The following is a 5922-nucleotide window of genomic DNA, read 5'->3' on the forward strand; positions in this document are numbered from 1 at the left end:
ATAATACTGTACTGTATAATTATGCCTCCTAAATAAATGCCTGGCCGGGTGGATGAATGAAAACACAGGTGATGATGGCTATTCTCCCACCATCGAAGGAATGGACAAAGTCGTTCAGTGACAGAGGATATGGTGATGTATACAACAGTATATATATATATATTATCCGTGTGGTGACGACCATGGTGGATTTAACACCCCGAAATAACAATATTGGTAATAATGAAGAAAATACTATTCATTCATTTCTCTCGTCATTAGTAGTATTGCAACAACTAGTTACTACAAAATCAAAAAAATAAAATACCACCACCATCTATCTCTTCATCCAGCAGCAGCAGCAGCAGCAGCAGCAGCAGCAGCAGCAGCAGCAGCAGCAGCAGCAGCAGCAGCAGCAGCAGCAAAAGCAGCAGCAGCAGCAAAAGCAGCAGCAGCAAAAGCAGCAGCAGCAGCAAAAGCAGCAGCAGCAAAAGCAGCAGCAGCAGCAAAAGCAGCAGCAGCAAAAGCAGCAGCAGCAAAAGCAGCAGCAGCAAAAGCAGCAGCAGCAGCAAAAGCAGCAGCAGCAAAAGCAGCAGCAGCAGCAAAAGCAGCAGCAGCAAAAGCAGCAGCAGCAAAAGCAGCAGCAGCAGCAAAAGCAGCAGCAGCAAAAGCAGCAGCAGCAGCAAAAGCAGCAGCAGCAAAAGCAGCAGCAGCAGCAGCAGCAAAAGCAGCAGCAGCAAAAGCAACAGCCAGCAGCAAAGCAGCAGCAACAGCAGCAAAAGCAGCAACAGCAAAAACAGCAACAGCAGCAAAAGCAACAGCAACAACAAAAAGCAACAGCAAAAGCATCAGCAGCAAAATCAGCAGCTGCAGCATAAGCAGCATCAGCAAAAGCAGCAGCAGCAAAACAAGCAGCTGCAGCAAAAGCAGCAGCATCAGCAAAAGCAACAGCAACAAAAAGCAGCAACAAGCAACAAAGCAGCAACAGCAACAAAAGCAGCAGCAGCAGCAACAGCAGCAAAGCAGCAGCAGCAACAAAAAGCAGCAGCAGCAACAAAGCAACGGCAGCAACAAGCAGCAGCAGCAAAAAGCAGCAACAGCAAAAGCAGCAGCAGCAACAAAGCAACAGCAGCAGCAAAGCAACAGCAGCAAAAGCAACAGCAACAGCAACAGCAGCAGCAAAAGCAGCAACAGCAGCAAAGCAGCAGCAGCAGCAAAGCAAAAGCAGCAGCAAAGCAACAGCAGCAGCAAAGCAGCAAAAGCAGCAGCAGCAAAGCAGCAGCAAAAGCAGCAGCAGCAAAAGCAGCAGCAAAAGCAGCAGCAGCAAAAGCAAAGCAGCAGCAAAGCAGCAGCAAAAGCAGCAGCAAAAGCAGCAGCAAAAGCAGCAGCAAGCAGCAACAAAAGCAGCAGCAGCAAAAGCAGCAGCAAAGCAGCAAAAGCAAAAGCAGCAGCAGCAAAAAGCAGCAGCAGCAAAAGCAAAGCAGCAGCAACAGCAGCAGCAGCAAAGCAAAGCAACAGCAGCAAAGCAACAGCAGCAAAAGCAAAGCAGCAGCAGCAAAGCAGCAGCAGCAGCAGCAGCAAAAGCAGCAGCAGCAAAGCAGCAGCAAAAGCAGCAAAAAAAGCAGCAGCAGCAAAAAGCAGCAGCAGCAGCAGCAAAACAGCAGCAACAGCAAAAGCAGCAGCAGCAAAAGCAAAAGCAGCAGCAGCAGCAGCAGCAGCAGCAAAAGCAAAAGCAGCAGCAGCAAAAGCAGCAGCAGCAGCAAAAGCAAAAGCAGCAGCAGCAAAAGCAGCAGCAGCAAAAGCAAAAGCAGCAGCAGCAAAGCAGCAGCAGCAGCAAAACAAAAGCAGCAGCAGCAAAAGCAGCAGCAGCAGCAAAACAAAAGCAGCAGCAGCAAGCAGCAGCAGCAGCAAAAGCAAAAGCAGCAGCAGCAAAAGCACCAGCAGCAGCAAAACAAAAAGCAGCAGCAGCAAAAGCAGCAGCAGCAGCAAAAAGCAAAAGCAGCAGCAGCAAAAAGCAGCAGCAGCAGCAAAGCAAAGCAGCAGCAGCAAAAGCAACGGCAGCAGCAGCAAAAGCAACAGCAGCAGCAAAAGCAACAGCAGCAGCAAAAGCAAAAAAGCAGCAGCAAGCAGCAGCAACAGCAAAGCAAAGCAGCAGCAGCAACAAAAGCAGCAGCAACGGAAACAAAAAGCAGCAGCAACAAAAGCAGCAGCAGCAAAGCAAAAGCAGCAGCAGCAAAGCAGCAGCAACAGCAAAAGCAAAGCAGCAGCAGCAAAAAGCAGCAGCAGCAGCAAAAGCAAAAGCAAGCAGCAGCAAAGCAGCAGCAGCAGCAAAAGCAAAAGCAGCAGCAGCAAAAGCACCAGCAGCAGCAAAGCAAAAGCAGCAGCAGCAAAGCAGCAGCAGCAGCAAAGCAAAAGCAGCAGCAGCAAAAGCAGCAACAGCAGCAAAAGCAAAAACGGCAGCAGCAAAAGCAACAGCAGCAAAAGCAAAAGCAGCAGCAGCAAAGCAGCAGCAGCAGCAAAAGCAAAAGCAGCAGCAGCAAAAGCAGCAGCAGCAGCAAAGCAAAAGCAGCAGCAGCAAAAGCAGCAGCAGCAGCAAAAGCAAAAGCAGCAGCAGCAAAAGCAGCAGCAGCAACAAAAGCAAAGCAACAGCAGCAAGCAAGCAGCAGCAGCAGCAAACAAAAGCAGCAGCAGCAAAAGCAGCAGCAGCAGCAAGCAAAAGCAGCAGCAGCAAAAGCAGCAGCAACAGCAAAAAGCAAAAAGCAGCAGCAGCAAAAGCAGCAGCAGCAGCAAAAGCAAAAGCAGCAGCAGCAAAGCAGCAGCAGCAGCAAAAGCAAGCAGCAGCAGCAAAGCAGCAGCAGCAAAGCAAAAGCAGCAGCAGCAAAAGCAGCAGCAGCAGCAAAAGCAAAAGCAGCAGCAGCAAAAGCAAAAGCAGCAGCAAAAACAAAACCAGCAGCAGCAAAAGCAGAAGCAGCAACAAAAGCAAAGCAGCAGCAGCAAAGCAGCAAGCAGCAGCAAAAGCAAAAGCAGCAGCAGCAAAAGCAGCAGCAGCAGCAAAGCAAAAGCAGCAGCAGCAAAAGCAGCAACAGCAGCAAAAGCAAAAGCAACAGCAGCAAAAACAGCAGCAGCAAAGCAAAGCAACAGCAGCAGCAAAAGCAGCAGCAGCAGCAAAAACAGCAGCAAAGCAAGCAGCAGCAAAAGCAGCAAAGCAAAGCAAAAGCAACAGCAGCAAAAGCAGCAACAGCAGCAGCAAAAGCAGCAGCAGCAAAGCAGCAGCAGGAGCAAAAGCATAAGCAGCAGCATCACAACCAGCAGCAGCAGCAAAAGCAAAAGCAGCAGCAGCAAAAGCTGCAGCAGCAGCAAAAGCAAAAGCAGCAGCAGCAAAAGCAGCAGCAGCAGCAAAAGCAAAAGCAGCAGCAGCAGAAGAAGCAACAGCAGCAAAAAGCAAAAGCAGCAGAAGCAAAAGCAGCAGCAGCAGCAAAAGCAAAAGCAGCAGCAGCAAAAGCAGCAGCAGCAGCAAAAGCAAAAGCAAGCAGCAGCAAAAGCAAGCAGCAAGCAGCCAGCAGCAAGCAAAAGCAGCAGCAGCAGCAAAAAGCAAAAGCAGCAGCAGCAAAAGCAGCATCAGAAGAAAAAGCAGCAGCACAAAAAGCACAAGAAGCACAAAAAGCAGCAGCAGCAAAAGCAGCAGCAGCAGCAAAAAGCAAAAGCAGCAGCAGCAAAAGCAGCAGCAGCAGCAACAAAGAAACAAAAGCAGCAGCAACAAAAAAGCAACAGCAGCAAAAAAGCAGCAGCAACAAGCAAAAAGCAGCAGCAGCAAGCAAAGCAGCAGCAGCAGCAAAAGCAAAAGCAGCAGCAAGCAAAAGCAGCAACGGCAGCAGCAAAGCAGCAGCAAAAAAGCAGCAGCAAGCAAAGCAATAAAGCAGCAGCAGCAAAGCAGCAGCAGCAGCAAGCAAAAGCAGCAGCAGCACAAGCAGCAGCAGCAGCAAAGCAAAAGCAGCAGCAGCAAAGCAGCAGCAACAGCAAAAGCAGCAGCAACAAGCAAAGCAGCAAAGCAGCAGCAGCAACAAAGCAGCAGCAGCAAAGCAAAGCAGCAGCAGCAAAAGCAGCAGCAGCAGCAAAAGCAAAAGCAGCAGCAGCAAAAGCAGCAGCAGCAAAAGCAAAAGCAGCAGCAGCAAAAGCAGCAGCAGCAGCAAAAGCAAAAGCAGCAGCAGCAAAAGCAGAAGCAGCAGCAAAAGCAAAAGCAGCAGCAGCAAAAGCAGCAGCAGCAGCAGAAGCAGCAGCAGCAGCAGCAAAAGCAGCAGCAGCAGAAACACAATAAGCAGCAGCAGCAAAAGCAAAAGCAGCAGCAGCAAAAGCAAAAGCAGCAGCAGCAAAAGCAGCAGCAGCAGCAAAAGCAAAAGCAGCAGCAGCAAAGCAGCAGCAGCAGCAAAAAGCAAAAGCAGCAGCAACAGCAAAAGCAGCAACAGCAAAACGCAAAACCAGCAGCAGCAAAAGCAGCAGCAGCAGCAGCAAAAGCAAAAGCAGCAGCAGCAGCAAAAGCAAAAGCAGCAGCAGCAAAAGCAGCAGCAGCAGCAAAAGCAAAAGCAGCAGCAGCAAAAGCAGCAGCAGCAGCACAGCAAAAGTCAGCAGCAGCAGAAGCAGCAGCAGCAAAAGCACCAGCAGCAAAAGCAAAAGCAGCAGCAGCAAAAGCAAAAGCAGCAGCAGCAAAAGCAGCAGCAGCAGCAAAAGCAAAAGCAGCAGCAGCAAAAGCAGCAGCAGCAGCAAAAGCAAAAGCAGCAGCAGAAATAGCAGCAGCAGCAAAGCAAAAGCAGCAGCAAGCAAAAGCAGCAGCAGCAGCAAAAGCAAAGCAGCAGCAGCAAAAGCAGCAGCAACAGCAAAGCAAAAAGCAGCAGCAGCAAAAGCAGCAGCAGCAGCAAAAGCAAAAGCAGCAGCAGCAAAGCAGCAGCAGCAGCAAGCAAAAGCAGCAGCAGCAAAAGCAGCAGCAGCAGCAAAAGCAAAAGCAGCAACAGCAAAAGCAGCAGCAGCAGCATAACAACAAGCAGCAGCAGCAAAAGCAGCAGCAGCAGCAAAGCAAAAGCAGCAGCATCATAAGAAGCAGCAGCAGCAAAAGCAAAAGCAGCAGCAGCAAAAGCAGCAGCAGCAGCAAAAGCAAAAGCAGCAGCAGCAAAAGCAGCAGCAGCAGCAAAAGCAGAAGCAGCAGCAGCAAAAGCAGCAGCAGCAAAAGCAAAAGCAGCAGCAGCATTAGCAGCAGCAGCAGCAAAAGCAAAAGCAGCAGCAACAGCAAGCAGCAGCAGCAGCAAAGCAAAAGCAGCAGCAGCAAAAGCAGCAGCAGCAGCAAAGCAAAAGCAGCAGCAGCAAAAGCATCAGCAGCAGCACAACAATCAGCAGCAGCAGCAAAAGCAGCAGCAGCAGCATAATCAAAAGCAGCAGCAGCAAAAGCAGCAGCAGCAGCAAAGCAAAAGCAGCAGCAGCAAAAGCAGCAGCAGCAGCAAAAGCAGCAGCAGCAAAAGCAGCAGCAGCAAAAGCAGCAGCAGCAGCAAAAGCAGCAGCAGCAGCAAAAGCAAAAGCAGCAGCAGCAAAAGCAGCAGCAGCAGCAAAAGCAGCAGCAGCAGCAAAAGCAAAAGCAGCAGCAGCAAAAGCAGCAGCAGCAGCAAAAGCAAAAGCAGCAGCAGCAAAAGCAGCAGCAGCAGCAGCAGCAGCAGCAAAAGCAGCAGCAGCAGCAAAAGCAGCAGCAGCAGCAGCAGCAAAAGCAAAAGCAGCAGCAGCATAAGCAGCAGCAGCAGCACAAGCATAAGCAGCAGCAGCAAAAGCAGCAGCAGCAGCAAAAGCAAAAGCAGCAGCAGCAAAAGCAGCAGCAGCAGCAAAAGCAAAAGCAGCAGCATCATAAGCAGCAGCAGCAGCAAAAGCAAAAGCAGCAGCAGCAAAAGCAGCAGCAGCAGCATAAGC

The sequence above is a fragment of the Coenobita brevimanus genome, chromosome 117, assembly GCF_032717465.1.
Source record: "Coenobita brevimanus isolate Jiangsu-jjx chromosome 117, ASM3271746v2, whole genome shotgun sequence".
Classification (NCBI taxonomy): Eukaryota; Metazoa; Arthropoda; class Malacostraca; order Decapoda; family Coenobitidae; genus Coenobita; species Coenobita brevimanus.